This window comes from Abramis brama (genome assembly GCF_963993115.1).
Source record: "Abramis brama genome assembly, chromosome: 3".
NCBI classification, from domain to species: domain Eukaryota; kingdom Metazoa; phylum Chordata; class Actinopteri; order Cypriniformes; family Leuciscidae; genus Abramis; species Abramis brama.
The window spans coordinates 5,113,993-5,135,325 of NC_139965.1; the positions used below are offsets into that span (position 1 = coordinate 5,113,993).

General features: G+C 41.3%; 1 protein-coding gene across 1 annotated transcript in view; it reads left to right on the forward strand.

Moving 5' to 3' along the window:
• Positions 1-21,333, forward strand: part of LOC311079866 (ATP-binding cassette sub-family C member 12-like) — a gene marked incomplete at both ends in the record, with an annotated part of 97,112 nt that overhangs the window by 840 nt on the left and 74,939 nt on the right. The window lies entirely within an intron of this gene.

The window sequence follows — 21,333 nt, forward strand, 5'->3', positions numbered from 1 at the left end:
GCTAGCTGTAAACAATTGTGCTCTCAACCATTTATTTGTGCACGGCAAACCAAATAGGAAGAGGTGCTCAAACCCTGGTGCTCCAACCTCACAACAAATGTGTTCACCCAGGTGACTAGCCTCCCCTCGGCACACTCAGCCTTGACTCGAACCAAAAAAAAGAAAAAAAAGAAAGATTAGTGGGTGCGATACAAATACAAAAAAATAATAATAATATGATGGACCAGATCAGTTGGTGCACGGATAATAATCCGTCCTATCTCGTCGAGGACCCCGAAATACTCAACAGGTGTTAGACACTACACGCTGATATACAATTACACCACACGGCCACTATGGCCCAAATCACACTGGTCAAGCCAACGACATTAAAGAAATAACAAAATAACCCAAACCATTAACTGAAAACAAAACAAAACAAAAACTAAAGTTATAAATACTATCCGTCCACGAAGGACAAAGGAATGATCGTGTCACGAAAAACAGCAGTACGACCTGAGTTACTCACGTTGTACGCGGGAGACTGCAAAACACAACATAACACTCAGATAAGGGTCTAACGTTACTTCAGTCAAGGGATATAAAACATTTACTAAATCATACGTACCACACGAGAATCACACATACATCACAAACCACACATATCACGATGTCAGGATGCACTCGCGAATGTTCAGCTAAAACACACAATAAACCCCATTAAACTTGACTAACCCCATAAAACCCACATCACAACATTGCGATCGCCTACCTTAAAGCTTTCAATGAGCGCTTGACGCAACTCCCAGGGCACGCAGCCAAAAAGGTTACAGCAAGCCTTACCTCGGCTAACATGACACCGGTAACCGGAAGAGGAGCGGGTATGACAAAGCCTAAATTCTAGGGCTTCCCATTTACACACTTAAATACACCTGCCCTAATTACCTCATCCACCCATTACCATATAACGGTAACGAACACAAAACAAGGGAAAGGGGAATTCCCTACAACTACATTCGGCATCATTTTAAGTGTCTCAGTGCGATTGGTAAAATGGTCTTAATTTCATTGCAGTCATTGGTTTAATGAGAAAGATTGAGAACTTAGGAGAATCCTGTTCTCCTCTTTGGGTGATGTCTCTTCAAGACATCTCCCCTCTCCCCTGAAACCAGGTGTTACCCCCTGGGGTACATGAATAGACCCAAAACAAACTAAAATAAAAATAAAAAAAAATATTGGTATAACCCCTTTGTTCTGGTCTGGGTATTTAAGGGCAAGTGGCAGAGCAGACTTTGGGAGCCTGTAACCAGGAACCCCCCCCATGCAGTGCTGTGTCCGTGTCTTCCACAATCACACACTACTGTGTGTGTCTCTGTCAGGAATGCATTGCTTACTTTTAGAGTCATCTTTGAGTAAATGATGTCATGTATTTATTATTTCTGAATTGGCTTTTAATCATTTACTTGTGTAATTGGCATGACACATTTTTACCTGACAAATAAATGTTACATCTTGATTTATTCTGAAGTTTTCTGAAATCATTATTTTAGTAGACTATGAGGAGGCTGGTGCCACCGCAGCTCTGTGTCCAGGATAGGTCAAACTAAAGGCTCATATGAACGGAGCAGTAGCTCGTCATCTGAAGACCTTTAGATTTCTGTCTATCACTGACTTGGCAAGTTGTACGGAAGTGGCTAAATTATGAAGGTAAATCAGTAGCAAAACTCGAGAGCACGTAAATGTGAATTTGAGAACTTGTACAATAAATATTCGTACTTGTACATGAACATTTACACTCACAGCTCCAATGTGAAAACCTGTAAAATAAAAATCTGAAGTTGAATGTTGAAATTTGCACTCGCATACAATAGTCACAAACCTGTATTCTGAATCTGAAGCTGCAGACAAGTAGACACAAATGTGTAAAATGCCATTCACAGAAATACAACGACAGACACAAACTTGTAATATATATTTTGCGTTTAATCTTACGTTCACATTCGCAGTACAACCTCAAATAGGCACTTGCAACTTCTCAAATCTGTCACTGCAATTTCAAATTTCGCGCCTTGACTTTTGCTACTCTTTTCGCGATATATCAGGTGCAAAACGTCTCAGGTTACGACTGTAACCTATGTTCCCTGAGAACAGGGAACGAGACACTACGTCAGAATGACGCTATGGGGAACGCCTCAGGCGTGACAGGTGTCTGAAATAAATATCAACTCACGTCAATTATGTTGACCGGCGACAGCCCGTGAATCATCAGCTTGATTGATTAACGCGCAACCTGGATGTATAAAGGGAAGCCTTGCATACATGACAACATCCTATCGTCTGAAGGGACTGTTGCAGGCAGGCCCCGAGGCATGGCAGGAAGACGTAGTGTCTCGTTCCCTGTTCTCAGGGAACATAGGTTACAGTCGTAACCTGAGACGTTCCCTTTCGAAAGGGAACTCTACACTACGTCAGAATGACGCTATGGGGAACGATATACCAACGCCACCATGCTGAGGGGAGTGCATGCCCAAAGGCAGTGACAACTGTCCGAACCAGTAATTCAGAAAACACTGGAACCACTCACCCTTAGGTCACATCGGGCTGTCAGTGACAGCACTCCCTACCGGTCATCACCCAAGCTAATGAACCAAGAAACCGCCAGAACATAGTTAATGGGGGGTATATCTGGGCCAGCTCAAAGGCTTAGGACCACAGCTTCCAAAGAAGGGGTCCCTTCTAGGGAGTGTGGCTAGGGGGCCCAAGGGACTCCCAGCCAGTCACTATTCAGGGGAGCGTGCCACCTGAAATACCACCAGGCAGGCCTGACCTGGTGTCACTACATAAGACACTAGAGTCTGGCCACTTCCTGTCTGTCTGAAGACAGAGCCTCTGGACACTTGCCTTAAGAAGGCATCCAACCCGAGGGACTGCAAAACAGGCAGTGAACCACTCAGCCCGGATCTCAGAGACGGGAAACCCTGGAGAGTATGACTCAGCATAGTGCTTTACAACCCTTGCCAGCGAGGGGAGTCTCTCTACTCGATCCATGGATCTACCCAGTGTTTGTGTTTCAAAACACTGAGGAGGCCTGTGAGGGCCTAAAGGGAGCTACCTCCAGGAAGGCCTGGTAGGACCTCTAACCTGGCGACCACAACATGGGGGAGCTTGTATTCAACCACAATATGTGGGAGCTTACCTTCAGGAAGGCCGGTGAGGCCTCTGACCTGGCAACCACAACATGTGGGAGCTCATATTAGGAAGGCCGGTGAGGCCTCTAACCTGGTGACCACAGCATGTGGGAGCTCCTATCAGGAAGGCCGGTGAGGCCTCTAACCTGGCGACCACAGGATGTGGGAGCTCACTTTCAGAAAGGGAATAAAGCGTACAGCGCACAACCCTTACCATAAAAAATGGAAATAGAAAGTACATGAAAGAAAGTGCATGTACTTAGCCATTCTGAACCCAAGAAGGCCTGATGAGGCCTCTAACCTGGCGACCACAGCATGTGGGAGCTCATACTCGGGAAGGCCGGTGAGGCCTGTAACACGGTGACCACAGTGTGTGGGAGCTCATCAGAATGTGGAAGTTAGCTAGAGAAAAACATCTGTCGTAATAAAGTGACGACAGGAAGTATCTAGAATGGGACCCGAAGAGAAAGACCAGGGTCTGAGCCACATAGGAAGGGACAGAAGCGATACGCGCATGACCCTTACCAAAGAAAATGGATTAGAAAGTACACAAGACATAAGTCGTGTGACTTACCAAAAACATGGACAAAAACGTACGGAACGTATGTACCAAAAAGGAATGAAGTAAAGGTTGCCCGTACTTCATCACTCAAAACACAGTATGTGTGAGCCCACATTCGGGAAGGCCGGATGAGGCCTGTAACCTGACATGTAAAAACTCAAACCCAGGAAGGCCTGGTGAGGCCTGTAACCAGGGAACCACCGTACGTGGGAACCTATAATCAGGAAAGCCAGAAGAAGCCTGCAACCTGATAGACACAATACGTGGGAGTTCTCATTCAGTAAGGCCTGGAGAGGCCTGCCACCTGACATGAAAGAACTCATAACCAGGAAGGCCGCAGAGGCCTAAAGTCTGGTGACCACTAATTGTGGAAGGTTAAAGCTCAGGAAGGCCGGTGAGGCCTGTGACCTAACGACCACCGCACGTGGGAGCTCAAATTCAAGAAGGCCTGGTGAGGCCTATAACTTGATAATCACAGTAAGTGGAAACTCACAGCATGTAGGAGCTCACATTCAGGAAGGCCGGCGAGGCCTGTAACCAGACATGTGAAGGCTCCTAACCAAGAAGGCCTGGTGAGGCCTATAACCTGGCGACTACAGTATGTGGGAGCTCATATACAACCACAATACGTGGGAGCTCATACTCAGGAAGGCCTGGTGAGGCCTCAAACCTGATAACCACAGAATGTGGGAGCTCATATACAACCACAGTAAGTGAGAGCTATACCCAGGAAGGCCTAGTGAGGCCTATGACCTGATAACCACAGTATGTGGGAACTGATATTCAAGAAGGCCTGGTGAGGCCTATAACTTGATACCCACAGTAAGTGGGAGCTCATATTCAGCCAAAATATGTGGAAACTCTCATTCAGGAAGGCCTGGTGAGGCCTCTAACCTGATAACCACAGAATGTGGAGGCTCATATTCAAGAAGGCCTGGTGAGGCCTAAAAACTTGACAACCACTGAATGTGGGAGCTCACATTCAACCACAGTATGTGAGAGCTATACTCAGGAAGGCCTAGTGAGGCCTATGACCTGATAACCACAGTATGTGGGAACTCATATTCAAGAAGGCCTAGTGAGGCCTATAACTTGATAACCACAGAATGTGGGAGCTCATATTCAACCACAGTATGTGGGAGCTCATATTCAAGAAGGCCTGGTAAGGCCTATAACTTGATAACCACAGTAAGTGGAAGCTCACAGTATGTAGGAGCTCACATTCAGGAAGGCCGGCGAGGCCTGAAACCTGACATGTGAAAAACTCCTAACCAAGAAGGCCTGGTGAGGCCTATAACCTGGCGACTACAGTATGTGGGAGCTCATATACAACCACAGTACGTGGGAGCTCATACTCAGGAAGGCCTGGTGAGGCCTCAAACCTGATAACCACAATATGTGGGAGCTCCTATTCAAGAAGGCCTGGTGAGGCCTATAACTTGATAACCACAGAATGTGGGAGCTCATATACAACCACAGTACGTGGGAGCTCATACTCAGGAAGGCCTGGTGAGGCCTCAAACCTGATAACCACAATATGTGGGAGCTCCTATTCAAGAAGGCCTGGTGAGGCCTATAACTTGATAACCACAGAATGTGGGAGCTCATATTCAACCACAGTAAGTGAGAGCTATACCCAGGAAGGCCTAGTGAGGCCTCTGACCTGATAACCACAGAATGTGGGAGCTCATAACCAGGAAGGCCAGATGAGGCCTGTAACCTGACGACCACAGTATGTAGGAGCTCACCTTCAGGAAGGCCGGTGAGGCCTGTAACCTGACATGTGGAGGCTCGTAACCAGGAAGGCCTGGTGAGGCCTATAACTTGGCGACTATGGTATGTGGGAGCTCATATACAGCCACAGAATGTGGGAGCTCATATTCAAGAGGCTTAGTGAGGCCTATAACTTGATAAACCACAGAATGTGGGAACACATATTCAGCCACAGTGCGTGGGAGCTCATATTCAGGAAGGCCTAGTGGGGCCTCTGACCTGCTAACCACAATATATGGGAGTTCAACCACAATATATATATATATTTTTAAAAAAAGAGGACTGTCTGGTCAAGGAGGCCTGCAAAGGCCTACTACCTGCCATACAGCACCTCCAAAAATCTTATTTTTACCTTCTTACCAAACACATGCCCCCAAGCTCTATACAGGATACTCGGTCTGTAAGAGAAACAGAAATATGTTATTTGCGCACAAAAAACATTATACAAAGAAGACCAGACAGTACACCTGCGGCGTGTAAAGTAAAGACACGTCAGGAACTCTCTCTTTTCCAAAAGAGTACCTGGGTTAACCACTTACATGCCTGAAAGAGGCGCTTCTATTAACCAGGCTGAAGGGGGGCCATCAGACATGATATTCATCATAGACCCAGCCCCAGGCCTGATGTAAGAGACGCCTGGGGAACATCAGAAGAAGGCATCCGGGGAGATCATCCCTAGCGCCGCTGAGTGCGCTTCTGCTGGATGACCTCCCTCAGATCCTTCTTCCTGCGGGAACTGCGTCTCCTCTGTGACCTACTCCGGACCGGAGGAGGCGCACGAGAAGAGACGCTGGCCCTCTGGGCCTGTCTATGGCCCTCAGACCCAGACTGGCTAGGCCTGCCCGCCTGTTTGGGCGCGGACTCGGATCTCAGCGGTATGCAGCTCTTAAATGCAGCTGAGCGCGCCCTCGCCTCCCTGAACTTTTCAACCACCGTCTGAACGGAGGGGCCAAAAAGTTCAGCGGGCGAAACCGGCGAATCGAGAAGAAAGGTCTTCTCTTTCTCCCCGATGTCGGCCAGGTTAAGCCACAGATGTCTCTCCGTGGCCACCATAGCCGCCATTGACCGGCCAATGGCGGCAGCAGATTGTTTGGTAGCCCGGAGAGCCAGATCCGTGGTACGGCGCAGCTCAATAACCGCCTCAGGGGACAGTCCTGCCCCCTGGTCGAGATCCCGCAGCAGGTCGGCCTGGTACGCCTGTAACACAGCGAGTGTGTGCAGAGCAGCACCGGCCTGACCCGCTGCAGCGTATGCTCTGCCATTCAAGCGCGAAGTTGTTTTAAGCGGCTTGGATGGCAGGGTAGGAGCTCTTAGTGTCGATGCCTGCCCAGAGACGAGATAGTTAGCCAACGTCTCGTCAACGGGCGGCATCGACACATACCCATGCTCCGCAGCTCCATCCACAGCAGCGAAACTACCCCGCTGATGTGGATGAATACGAGCGGAGTATGGGTTCTTCCATGCCTTCTTGATCTCAGCATGGAGATCTGGAAGGAATGGAAGGCTCACCTGAGCTGGTGGCCTATGGCTGGAAAGAAACCGATCGTCGAGACGACCACGAGCGGTTTCCTCCCTGACGCGCCTCCACGGCAGCTGCAAACTGTCGGTGGCGCGCCCCATAACATCCACCAGCTCCGCATACACAGGGCAGGATGGTTGAGATGGCTCAGTATCTGCCAGACTGACGACATCAACCATTTCCTGCCCGTCCGGAAGAGCAGCAGCTGCAGACGTATTTGGTGATAGTGATAACACGTCATCATCTACCTGCAGCTCATTCTCGTCAGTGGACGAGCTGTCTGAGAGGTGAACCTCCCTCTCAAGACGCTCGGCCAGCTCCTTCTGAGACCCCCATGATGAGAGTCGCCGCTGAGCCTCAGCCCGAGCGGGACCCGCACCACGCGGCTCAGAAGCTGAACCCTCTTCCCTCGAGAAAAGGGTCAGACGAGAGCGGAGAGTCTTCAAAGAAAAACTCTCACAGTTCGCACAAAAAGCTCTCTCGAGAGCCTCTCGTGCATGCTCTTCACCCAAACAAACAACGCACAGATCATGTGTGTCACCCGGCGTCAAGAACCTTGGGCACGGGTCTGCACACTTACGGAAGCCCTGCTTCTTCTCTGCACGTTTCATCTTAATATTCACTGTAAGCGATATTCTTACCAGACAAAAACAGTCCCTGAAGACGAAAAGATGTTGTCATGTATGCAAGGCTTCCCTTTATACATCCAGGTTGCGCGTTAATCAATCAAGCTGATGATTCACGGGCTGTCGCCGGTCAACATAATTGACGTGAGTTGATATTTATTTCAGACACCTGTCACGCCTGAGGCGTTCCCCATAGCGTCATTCTGACGTAGTGTAGAGTTCCCTTTCGAAAGGGAACTAACTTGTGCACTTGAAACTCAGAGGCGGTGAGAGAGAAAGGGAGGCGGCGAGAGAGAAAGGGGGGCGGGAGCTGGGGTGTTCAAAGGAGCCGTTTTATTGGTTGGCAGCTAGCCAATGAAATGGGACTTCGATGATGTCACGAAACCCGTTTTACAGTCTATGGGCTTAATGCAGACTGATATTAAAAGAAATAAACGATATTATCAAACTCAGTAAACACAATGCTTATAATGCATACTACAGAAAAGCAGATGAGCACAGAATATGAACACAACGCGTTTAATTGAGACAGTGGTATTAAAAGACCAAACTCAGGAAACACCATACAAATAAAGCAAAGCAATTGAGCTCTGAATATGGATTCAACGAGTTTAATTGTACGTTTTCCTCCCATAGAAAACCAAGAAAACGCTTAATAAGACTTAATGGACCAACAGTTATAAAATAAAAAAACAAAAACAAAACACATAATTCGTTAAATTATTAATAAAACACAGGCAGCAAGTTTATTTGCACTCAACACACATTTGCTTTCTTTCGTCATATTCTGTGCTCATCTGCTTTTCTGTAGTATGCATTATAAGCATTGTGTTTACTGAGTTTGATAATCTCGTTTATTTCTTTTAATATCAGTCTAATGCTTTTTTTTTTTTTTTTTTTTTTTTTTTTTATTGCACTTCAAACAAAACAATGTCAATGTACAGTCAAAATTGCAATATATACAAAATGGAGAAAATAAAAATAAGCAAATAAACAAAACAAAAGAACATACAACCAGGGGGGGAGGCTAAAAATTACATAAAAATATCAAAGGATTCACAAACCAAAATAGTTTTAATTGCTTTCTTATTGTGGGAATGAAAGATAGTTTTGGTATACAATTGCATTTCTTTTTCAAGAACCAAAAACAAAGGTTTGGTTTTACTGTACTTACATTTATGTATATGGAATTTAGCAAAAATTAAAATTAAATTTATAATATAGTACTCTTTCCTTTTATTTGAGGGACTATTATTAAAACCAAATATAACATTTTCTAAACATAAAGAAAAAGAGGGGTCAATGTTGTCAATTATAAATCTAGACAAATCTTTCCAAAATTTGTTAACATGAGCGCAATGCCAAAACAGATGAAACAAAGTTTCAGGCAATGTATTGCAAAAAGAACAATTCAGATCAATATCTTTTTTAAATTTGACAAGAAAATTATTTACTGGGTAGTATCTGTGTAAGATTTTGAAACTTACTTCCTTTACTTTATTTACCAATAAATATTTGTTTGGTAAAGTCCAGATGGCCTTCCATAACAAACCTCCAACCAATCTATTCCAGTAAGCAATACAGTTTGGCCTGGTGACAATGTCTTTTTGAAAAAATGAACGAATGGTTTTATTTACATTTACGACTCCAGGGGCAAAACAAATTTTTCCAATTTCAGTATCAAATAAATTAAAGGAAGAAAGGGGCGCAGTTCTGGTTTGGTTATTAGCTCTAAATAATGCCAAGACTCCTGTGGGAATTGCATCCATGACAATCGAAAACTCCCTGGGCGTCACTGGAATTTTATGGAGATTTAGAAACTCAGAGTAAGTTAGCAGCATACCTTCTTGATTTAGTAATTGATCTACTCGTATTATACCTGCTAAAAACCATCTTACAAAAAATAAGGTTTTATTTTTAAATAATAAATTGTAATTGTTCCAAATTAAATATCTATGGGGTGAAAAATTATGCTTATATAAAAGGGACCAAGCAAGCAACATTTGTTTGTGAAAGGAAGACAAATTTAGAGGGATTTTCTCAATTTTATAATTGCAAATCAAGAGAAAATCAAGACTACCTACTCTGGAGAAAACAAAATTGGGTATGAAATTCCAAAGGGAGTTTGGATTTAGAATGAAATGTCTAATCCAATTTATTTTAAAAATATTATTTAAAGTGCTGAAATCAAGGAAGTTCAAACCACCTGATTCATAATTATTCATTATTATAGACTTCCTAATATAATGAGTTTTGTTTCTCCAAAGAAATTTAAATAAGGCAGTATCAATAGCTTTACACATCTCCTTAGAAACAGCGAGTGAAGTCGCAGTATATACTAATCTAGACAGTCCCTCAGCTTTACATAACAAAACTCTTTTAGGGATAAATCCCTCAAAAGCCAGTGATTCAGCTTTGCTTTAGTTTTCTGGAGAATGGGATCAAAATTTATCTTACATCTAGAATTTTGGTCTTTCGAAATGACAATCCCCAAATATGTCACAGACTCCTTTACTGGGATATTAGGAATTTGTTGTAATTGACAGTCTTTAACAGATAACAGTTCACATTTGTTAATGTTTAAGTAAAGGCCTGAAGCTTTAGAAAAGGCATCTACTACTTTGAGAGCTGCTGAGACTTGATGTTGATCTTTTAGGAACAGTGCAGTATCGTCTGCTAACTGGGATATTATAATTTCCCTACCAGCAATAGATATACCTTTTAATTGGCTTGTCTTAATATGAATATTCATAAGCTGAGTGCAAAACAAGAAGAGATAAGGGGAGATGGGACAACCTTGCCTTATACCACGGTTTAAATTAAATCTAGATGACGAACCACATTTAAGTTTAATAGAACAGTTTGCGTTCCTATACATTGTTTGTATAGCATTACAAAAAAAACCTCCAAAGCCAAATTTTTCTAAAGACCTAAAAATAAAAGCATGCTCCACCGTATCGAAGGCTTTATAGAAATCTAAGAAAAGAATAAATCCATCATCAGTACTTAAATGTGAATAGTCCAACACGTCTAGAACTAATCTTGTATTATTTGAAATATGTCTTTTCTTTAAGAAGCCAGATTGAGCCTCATCTATAAGGGGGTCCATAACTGATTTGATTCTATTTGCAAAGACTAAGGCAAATATCTTATAATCATTGTTTAAGAGAGAGATTGGTCTCCAATTATCTAATAGCAAAGGGTCTTTTTTTGGTTTTGGAATCAAGGTAATTAATCCTTGAGTTAAAGTAGGTGGAAGACATCGATTTTCTATACTCTCTATATAAACTTCTTTAAGAAATGGGGCAATAAGATCAGAAAAGGTTTTATAAAATTCAGCCGTGAGGCCGTCAACCCCAGGAGATTTGTTAATCTTAATATGTGCGATAGCATTTGAGACTTCCTCAACAGTAATTAAGCTATCACAAAGTTCTTTTTGTACAGGGTCGACAGATTTACAATTTATTCCAGAAATAGAGTTTAGAAATAAATAAGCCGAATGATCACAGAATTTGGATGAATATAAACCACTATAAAATTCTGTACAAAATTTTGATATTTTAACTTGGTCATCTGTAACATCCCCATCTATTTTGAGTTGTTCAATTGTATTATTTTTAGAATGAAATTTCTCTAGACCAAAAAAATATGCAGAGTTTTGTTCCCCTTTTTCCAACCATCGCTTTCGTGACCTAGTGAAGGCTCCTTCTGCCTTATTCTTATATAATTTGTCCAACTCCAATTGTAAAGTGGCTAACTCAGCTTGTTCATCTTCATTTGGACATGATTTTGAGGATAGGACAGCTAATCTTGAAATAATATTGTTCTCTTTAGTACGTCTTTCTATTGCCATTAAGCTACCCTGTTTTCGAAAGTACTTAGCTACCTCAAATTTCAACAGCTCCCAATTACTGCAGAATTTCCTTTCTGAAAGTGCTTTATACCAATGACATAAAATAAGACTGTTAACCTTTGTTTTAATATGTTTATATTGTAGTAATGAACTATTAAGTTTCCAATATGAACTTCTACCCATGGTATGTGGAGAAGTGCTGAAATTAATAGAGATAAGAACAGCTTTATGGTCGCTGAGCGGTGAAGGAATCATATTAACAGAGACATCTGAAGATTGTATATTCGCAGACACTAACCAATAATCTATTCGAGATTGCCTGTTACCAGACTTGTTGCTCCAAGTATATGTCAACGAATCAGGAAACGTAGACCTCCATATATCAACTAAATTGAATCTCTCCATAAAACATTTAAGGTTTGTATTTTGATTATAAGATGGTCTTGCTGGTAAACAATCGAGAGAGCCATCCATAACAATATTAAAATCACCCCCTATGATAAGAGAAAGATCCGGGAATTGCGATAGCTCCTGAAGGATATGCTCTTCCAAAGTTTCAAATAAATGATCGTTTTCACTTTTAGAATTAAATCCATAAATATTCGCAATGAGCAATACAGAACCATGAATTTTGAGAGTTTGACATAAATAATGTCCAGATCCATCACGTTGTGTATGCAGAATCTCCCCGGTGAATCTGTTCTTTAAAGTGATGACACCGGCGGAGCGCTCCGAACCATGCGCACACCAGATGTCGTTACCCCACTGAGTCCTCCAGAAACGCACATCATCAGGAATCGAATGAGATTCTTGAAAAAAGCAAAAATCAGTCCTATGCTGTTTAGCAAATAAAAATAAAGCTTTCCGTTTAATATGTTGCCTTAACCCCCTGGCATTTAGTGTAACTATAGACAATGACAGAACGACAGTGAAAAGTGATCCACAAAAAAAAAGGTGCGATTACAAGAACAGCTGGTAGGAGAAACCGCGTAGGCTAGGTATATAGAAAAATAAATAAAATAAAACAACACTCGAATTTCCAATGGACATGAAAACTAATCTTGTTCAAATAAAATAATTATGAAAACAGTGTTTTCATTTGAGGACAAATGTGTGTATAAATCCCACGTTGGCATATAGGAGCAAGAGCAAAAAATCAACCATGCAGACAGTAAAGTGAGCAGAATTGCTGCATGTCCTCGGTTAATTCCGGACCCGATGGCAAAGGTAAAAATAAAATAAAAATTTAAAACATAACGGTCTTCATTTTAGTTCAAAATACTGTCTACAATATCAGTCTAATGCATTTCAGTGCACACGGGTTTCGTGACATCATCGAAGTCCCATTTCATTGGCTAGCTGCCAACCAATAAAACGGCTCCTTTGAACACCCCAGCTCCCGCCCCCCTTTCTCTCTCGCCGCCTCTGAGTTTCAAGTGCACAAGTTAGTTTTGCACCTGATATATCGCGAAAAGAGTAGCAAAAGTCAAGGCGCGAAATTTGAAATTGCAGTGACAGATTTGAGAAGTTGCAAGTGCCTATTTGAGGTTGTACTGCGAATGTGAACGTAAGATTAAACGCAAAATATATATTACAAGTTTGTGTCTGTCGTTGTATTTCTGTGAATGGCATTTTACACATTTGTGTCTACTTGTCTGCAGCTTCAGATTCAGAATACAGGTTTGTGACTATTGTCTGCGAGTGCAAATTTCAACATTCAACTTCAGATTTTTATTTTACAGGTTTTCACATTGGAGCTGTGAGTGTAAATGTTCATGTACAAGTACGAATATTTATTGTACAAGTTCTCAAATTCACATTTACGTGCTCTCGAGTTTTGCTACTGATTTACCTTCATACTAAATAAACTACACTTTTCTGTATGAGTGAGCAGTAGGCAACCGACTTAAGAGGTATTAGCAAACCCTACACCCTCTGACCAAGATCAGACTGGCGAGGCTGTGTCCGTGAGATCCACGAAAACCCGGGCGTGTGACTCTGTGCGGCATCGCGTCCCTTAATGAATTAACAATTGAAAGTATGGGATGCTCAGAATAATCAAAGATCTAAATTAAGTCATAATCAATATTTATGATTATTTTCTAATCAGAAACACAATCTAAATTTGATTATCATTTGAAATTGGAGTCAGATTAAGCGTAGAGCTAAAGTAATATTGAAACTAAATTCTAATAAATTAAGTGAACTTCACTGGAGCGCTGAAAAGACATACACACATTATTCCTTCGCCCCCACCGCTGGGCCAATGGGTGGTCTTTACATATTATAAGCATATATTTTGGTAACACTTTATATTACGACCCGCAAACAACTGCGTAAGTAAACCGAAATTACGGTGTACGTTTCTGTAATTATAGTGTACTTCCGTGTAGGTATAAGGGAAGTTTTGGGTAATAAAGGGGTACAACCAGATATACAAGCAAATTATTTATAATGTAATTATTTTAAAACTAACAGGTACCTATTCTGTTAATATATTCCAGGCAAAAATTGTACGCCTGTTGTAGCCTATATAAAAGTTTTAATCACATTTCTAGCAAAATATGTTCTTGTGCAATGTAGTTACAGGGTAATTTTGACATCTGAGGGTTGTAAATTAAACACACACACACACACATATATATATATGGCTGTATGTAAACACAGTATGATAAAAAATTAATTTATTGGCTTTTCTTACTAAACTACTTAACGTTAAGCCAAAAAAAAAAATGTTTCTGCTATGATTTTAATTTAGAACGTACCATGTGGTACTTACTTACCTTATCACATTGTATTGCAATGACACTTAAATGTCAGGGCAAATATACTGTGTAATTAAAATGTTTTTTTTTTTGTTATGTTTTCTTAATAAGAGTACCTTTCTCTGTAATTACTGTGCAAATAGTGTTGTTTCATATTGTTACATATTAAGTAGTGTTTGTTACCCGTTTCAGCTGTGTATTTAAAGGGTAAGTGTAACTCCTGCGGGCTGTAAATTAAAGTGGCGCTTGTTACCCCCTTGTTCTGTGTAGTTACAAGGTAAGTGCAGTAAATATACAATAAAGGATCCCATTTAATTTCTGACTTTTATTTTACAAAAAAAATTCAAAACACCTTTTCATCTTAATAAAACATTGTCTTTTCTACAGTATACTCAAACAACAAAGTAACACATTATACCCCCCCCCCTCCCTCCCTCCCTCCCTCCCTCCCTCCCTCCCTTTATTTGCTTCTCTTGCTTTTCTTCTTCTTTCTTTTCTTACTCTTCTTTTTCTTAACTTCCACTGGGGACTCTGAAGTTGAAGAGCATTGGTCTTGCTGCACTGCAAAAATATGAATATATATATATATACATGTTCTTAGCAAGCTACACCTTCAATTTTACGTTGTCGAACAATCCTCCACTCTAAAACATTTTGTGCCACCTTATATTACTGTAGTAACTGTAAATTTGAAGAAAACACATTTCGGTGAAGTTTGAGGCAGATCATGGGGGGGTTGTGATATTTTATAGTGATAATGACTGTAGTGCAGCAGAAAATGTTTTTTAAAAAGGCATAGTTGTTCTGACAGCAACAAAAAAACAAAAAAGCAGACATGTGAGTGACTCCTTCAAAGAGAAAACACGGTGAATCTGACTGCAGTAGATGTGAAAGATATGAATAAAAGTGCCACACAGTACAAAACGCAGTGTAAAATTAACACTTAAAAGTGTTAATTTTAACACTACTCCGGATCATATATGGTCCAAAAAAAATTACACTATTATATAATCAAGAATCTTCAGACAAGATGTATAAATCCAAATTTATTAACAAATGGGCAAAATGGCTCTTTTAAAACATATGCCAGATGTGTAAAGGTCAAATTATAACATTCACGAGGTGTTGCACAGAAGGAAAAAAGTCAATAAAACGCAAAAAATAATCAAATTTGCCTAAACATGAACAAATATGACAGGTAGTAGTAGTCTTTGAGTTTACTGCCATATCAGCATCACCGGCAGCGAGCAGGTACGCTGTGTGGTCTCTTCAATGCAATCAAGGTGTTCTTGTATGCTGGTCCCTGCCAAAGACAAAAATAACACTCAAAGTCAGCTCTCCAATTGGCCGTCTTTATATTAGTTTTCCACAATACAATCAACCCAAATGGCAATATTTTTAGGCAGACAATAGGTCCAAATTTACCTTTGATGACGACAAGGTGTTGTTCAGCTTGATATGAGGACATCTTTCCAGGTCTCTTGCAGCCTTGTGGTGATGGTGGAATCAAATCAAGGAGGAGACGAATCGATGCAAGATCGCTGCCCCATTCTAAATAACAGATGTGACAACTTCAGCAAAAAATGCATGAACGCATATAGATAATCTTATTCTGAACTATAGTCTAACCTGAATCATCAGTTTCATCACCTTTTACAGCAGATTCTGCAGTCAATCAGGTCCTTGAAGGTCTTGGGAGAAGCCTATCCAGGAACTTAGCTGAGGTCTTCTAACCAAAAAATCAAAACAAACAAAACAAAAACATCATCAAACAGTTACATAGCATAATGACAACCATATCTCTCTCAGGAACCATTCTGTTCAGATGATTGTGTAGTCACACAGTAGTGCCGTTCACACCTGGCATTAACATTCATCTTGAGTGACGCACAAGTGAGCAATTCGAAGTACAGGTGTAAATGCACTCAAGACGCATTGAGATTCGATTGTTCTGATGAGGTCTAGGCCACATTCTTTTATTAAAGGCTTAGTTTCACTCAAAAAAATGTATTCTGTAATTTACTCACCCTCATGTCGTTCCAAAACCTGCAAGACTTTCTTTCGTCTTTGAAACACAAATGAAGATCTTTTTGATGAAATCTGAGAGCTTTCTACGCAACTACCACTTTGATGTATTTATTGTACATTTGGAGTGCTGTCAATACAGAGAACAACGACAAAAATCGGTGTTGCCAACACCATGTTATCCTCTTTTTAAAATTTGCACCCTGTTGACTTCAATAGATCAAGTTTTAAACCTGCTTTTAGCCTCTTAACATCTTTGATGTGTCATTACAAGTGCCCCAGCCATGTGAGTGATTCCTTCAGAGTGAACACGAGTCAATCTGACTGCAGTAGATGTGAAAGATATGAATAAAAATGATAATAATTCAGCCAGCGCTCATACCTGTATTTACATCCTGTTTTCGGTCGAAGTCCATAGTAATCGATTGTCGAGTTCACGCGCGTGATCATAGTAACTAAACCTATGCGCGTGAACTCGACAATCGATTACATGATCACATGGAGGCCTGAAACAGTTTAAATATGCAATTAATCTGATTGTGATAGCAATCCGTCTAAATTTCCATCTTTGTTGCTTCTCCGTCTTTGGGTGAGCGTGATTTGAACTCGAATAATATACCGTAGTCCAGCAACTTCCTTTCAGCAAAGTTTAATAACAAAATTAACTGGAAAATGTTACACGATCAAAAAACTGTATCGCTCCAACATTGCATCACAAGAAAAAACTAACCGTCATTGCCGGAAATGACATCATCGTCAATACGAAATATTATATTACACATATAAAATTATTTACTCTTAATTATTTACTGATTGCTTGATACACACAATTATTTATTCCACATCTACATAAAGAAATGTGATTTATGGCTCTTACACATCCGGCCCCTAATTGGTTGGCAGGAGAACAAACAATTACTATAAACATTCTAATACTAAAGAGCCATTATACTTGAACATTTATGCATAAGAAATAGCTTAGTTCTTCACCTTTTCTTTGATTATCTTACTCTTGATAGTTCTGTTAATCTGCAATCTTAAATTGCCTCTTGAATTAAGCACAACTTATTTACAGGTCTCTCCAGTGTATTTGTCTTGGTCTTTAACTTTACACGACGTACCGTTCCATTGGAGTCTGGTAAAGTTTGAATTACTCTTCCCATTATCCATGAATTGCGAGGTGAGGAACTGTCCACAACTAACACCACATCACCAGGTTCAAAGTTCCTTTTAAATCTTGACCATTTGCTGCGTTCCTGCAGAATGGGCAGGTACTCACGAGTCCATCTTATCCAGAACAAGTCTGCTAGATACTGGACTTGCCTCCAACGCTTTCTCACATATTGGTCCTCCTTGTTAAAGACACCTGGTGGTAAGCTTGGTTGAGTTTTCAACAACAATAAATGGTTAGGCGTCAGAGCCTCAAGGTCATTTGGATCTTCTGATGTACTAGTTATTGGTCTGTTGTTGATGATGCTTTCCACTTCACACATGATAGTAAGTAGACTGTCATCATTGATAGTTTGTTCCTTTAAGAGAGTGTTGAGTATCCTTCTTACGGTACGGATTTGCCGCTCCCAAACACCACCTTGATGAGAAGCAGTTGGACTGTTGAATATCCATTCGATCCCTTTTTGTAACAGTGCATTTTCGATTTTGTTATGGTTCAAGTTGCTCAGTGCTTCTCGCAACTCTCTTTCTGCGCCGACAAAATTTGTGCCATTGTCCGAGCGCATAACTGACACTTGTCCTCTTCTACTTATAAAACGCCTTAAAGCGTTTATGCATGAATCAGTGTCCAAACTATCAGCTATCTCAATGTGTACTGCTCTGATTGTTAGGCAAGTGAACAACACTCCGTACCTTTTTACAGTACTCCGGCCCCGTTTTACCTCGAAGGGTCCAAAGTAATCCACGCCCACGTTCGTGAAAGGGGGTTTATCAGGTATCAATCGGTCTTCTGGCAAACTCGCCATTTTTTGCTCTCCAATTCTTCCATTGAATCTGCGACAAACTGAGCATTTATGTATAAGCTTCCGAATTGCTGAGTTGGCTTGTGGGATCCAGAATTTTTGTCGGAGAGTGGATAACATGTAGTTTCTACCACAGTGACCACATCTTTGGTGAATGTCATTTAAAATGAGAGTTGAAACCCTGGAACCTTTTGAGAGGATTGCAGGATGTTTAGATTCCTCTGGCATGGCTGCTCTGTTGAGTCTACCACCCACTCTTAGTATCCCATCTTGAAGCACAGGATCAAGCTTGTACAGCTGACTTTTCCTCTTAACAGGAATATTTTTTCTCAAGGCCTCAATTTCATTCTGAAATTGTTGTTTTTGACTGTATTGAATGAGCTGAATTTCAGCTTGATTCAAGTCCTTCAGTCTCAGTGACTTTTTCTCCATTGTTGATCTGTATTGTTGCATCTGCTCCTGTAAAAGGGATGATTGTTTTTCTGGATCTTTCTCTGATTGTGCAATGGATTCTTGAAACTGTCTTCTTGCTTTACATAATTGTGACAGTGTTTCCTTGAGTCTTAACATCCATGCCACTGCCTTTTTCAGACTAAACCAGCTTGAGTAGTAATGAGTTAACTTACTCAGAATATCATTGTTTTCTCTAATGTTGAGAACGTTGACCTTAAATTCACCTTTGATTTCAGGGTCTTGTTGTGCACCTTGACTCATTTGATCCGGTCTTTGTGGCCATTCTTCTTCTGGTTTCAACAAAAAGTTGGGCCCTTTAACCCACGTTTCCTCTTGTATAAAGTCCTTCGCTTTAAGACCTCTGGTAGCTTGATCTGCAGGGTTTTGTGTTGTTCTGACATACCTCCACTGTAACGGAGTAGTAGCATCTCTTATCAGTGAGATCCTGTTTGCTACGAACGTTTTGAAGCGTGCACTCTCATTGTCAATGTAGCTAAGCACTGTAGTGCTGTCTGTCCAGAAAACAGATTGCTGTAATGGGATTTGAAGCTCTTGTCTTAGTATTTTGTCTACCTTGACGGCTATGGTTGCTGCTGTCAATTCAAGTCTAGGGATTGTGATTTGCTTGAGTGGGCTAACTCTTGACTTACCCATCAACAACGAACAATGTTTTTGATTTTGTTCATTGGTAAGTACCAGATAAGTTGCTGTGCCGTAAGCATTCTCGCTGGCATCAGAGAAATGATGCAGCTGCGCTTCTGATGTATTACCAAACTTCTCTGGTTTTACACACCTTTTGATCTGGAAGTCTGAGAGGTAATTTAGATCTTCCAACCATCTGACCCACTTATCAGCACGCTTGCCCTCAATTTGTTCATCCCATCCATATCCTTGTTTGCACATATCCCTTAGAAGGAGCTTGACTGGTAGGATGAGTGGCACCAGAAAACCAAGAGGATCATAGATTGAATTAACAACCGAGAGGATACCTCTTCTACTCAACGGCTTCTCCTGTACCTTGATGTCGTATGTGAAGGTGTCTTTTTCTGTACACCACTGCATGCCAAGTGCTCTCTCGATGGGCAGAGAATCCTGATCCAAGTCCAGGTCCTTTATTCCACTGGCCCTTTGTTCTTCTGGGATGGACAATAATACTTTCCTACTATTGCTTACCCACTTTGTTAAGCAGAAACCTCCTTCAGCACACAAATTTCTAACATCCTTTGCTAAGTCAATTGCTTCTTGTTCTGTAGATACAGATTTCAAGCAGTCGTCCACATAGAAATTGTGCAAAACTGTTTCAACAGCCTTTGGAGATGCTACATCCTTTCTGTCCTCTGCTGTCCTTTTCAATGCATAAGAGGCACAGCTAGGTGACGAAGTGGCTCCGAATAAATGCACCATCATCCTAAATTCTTCTATAGGTGCGTCTAGATTGCCCTCTGGCCACCAAAGAAAGCGAAGCAGATCTGCGTCCTCCTCAGGAACCCTCACCTGATAGAACATCGATTCCACATCTGCCATCATGGCTATTGGTTCTTCTCTAAATCTGGTAAGGACACCAATAAGCGTGTTTGTGAGGTTTGGACCTTGAAGCAATTGACCGTTCAGAGACATGCCTTGAAATGAAGTAGTACAATCAAAAACCACTCGAATTTTGTTTTTCTTTGGGTGGTATACCCCGTGGTGTGGTATATACCACATTCTGCAGTCACTGCGACCAAGCTGTTCTGTGGGAACTTTAACTGCGTATCCTTTCTCTATTATGCTCCTCATAAAGCTACTGTAGTCTTCAAGCAAACTTGAGTTCCTTTGAAGCTTTCTCTTCAAGTTAGCTGCACGCAGTTCAGCCACACTTCGATTGTTTGGCATATTGACTGCTTCATTTTTCAATGGTAGTTTCACACAGTAATGTCCATTCTCAAACGTAGTCTTTTCCTGCACCGCTTGAATGAACTGTTTGTCCTCTAAGGACATTTCCTCTTTCTCTTCATAGTGGCGCTCTGGAAAATCAGAATTGTACTGCTGAATCAACAATTGCTCTATTTCCACCACTGAGAGCCGATTAACTGAATGATGAGGCAGTTTGGACTTTTCTGAAGTGTTGCTTTCTTTTTTGATGGGTCCGTTCACTACCCATCCCAGTGCAGTTTTTACAGCATACGGTCCATCTTGTTGACTGTTTATGATGTACCACGGTTCCATTGCCTTTGAATTGTTGGCTCCAATTAGAAGATCTACATTTGCATCGATATTAGGTATGCATACTTTGCTTAAGTATGGCCATTTTCTGATGTCTTCTTGTTTAGGAATGTTCTCATTTTGAACAGGGATACTGCTGTGTGTGAAGACTTTAGGTAACTCAAAGTACTTTGTGTCTTCCAATGCACACACTTCCAAGTCTGTAAGGATGAAACTGTTTACCAATTTCTGCTCTCCTGGCTTATCTTGACACATAGTGCTCAGTAGAATCTGCATTGGCTTCCCTTTCAGGTTCAGTTTCCTTTGCAATTCCTCAGTACAAAATGTAGCTGTACTTCCTGCATCCAAGAAAGCATAAGTTTCTACATATCTGTCACTCCTGTTTGACTTAACCTTTACTGGCACAATTGACAGC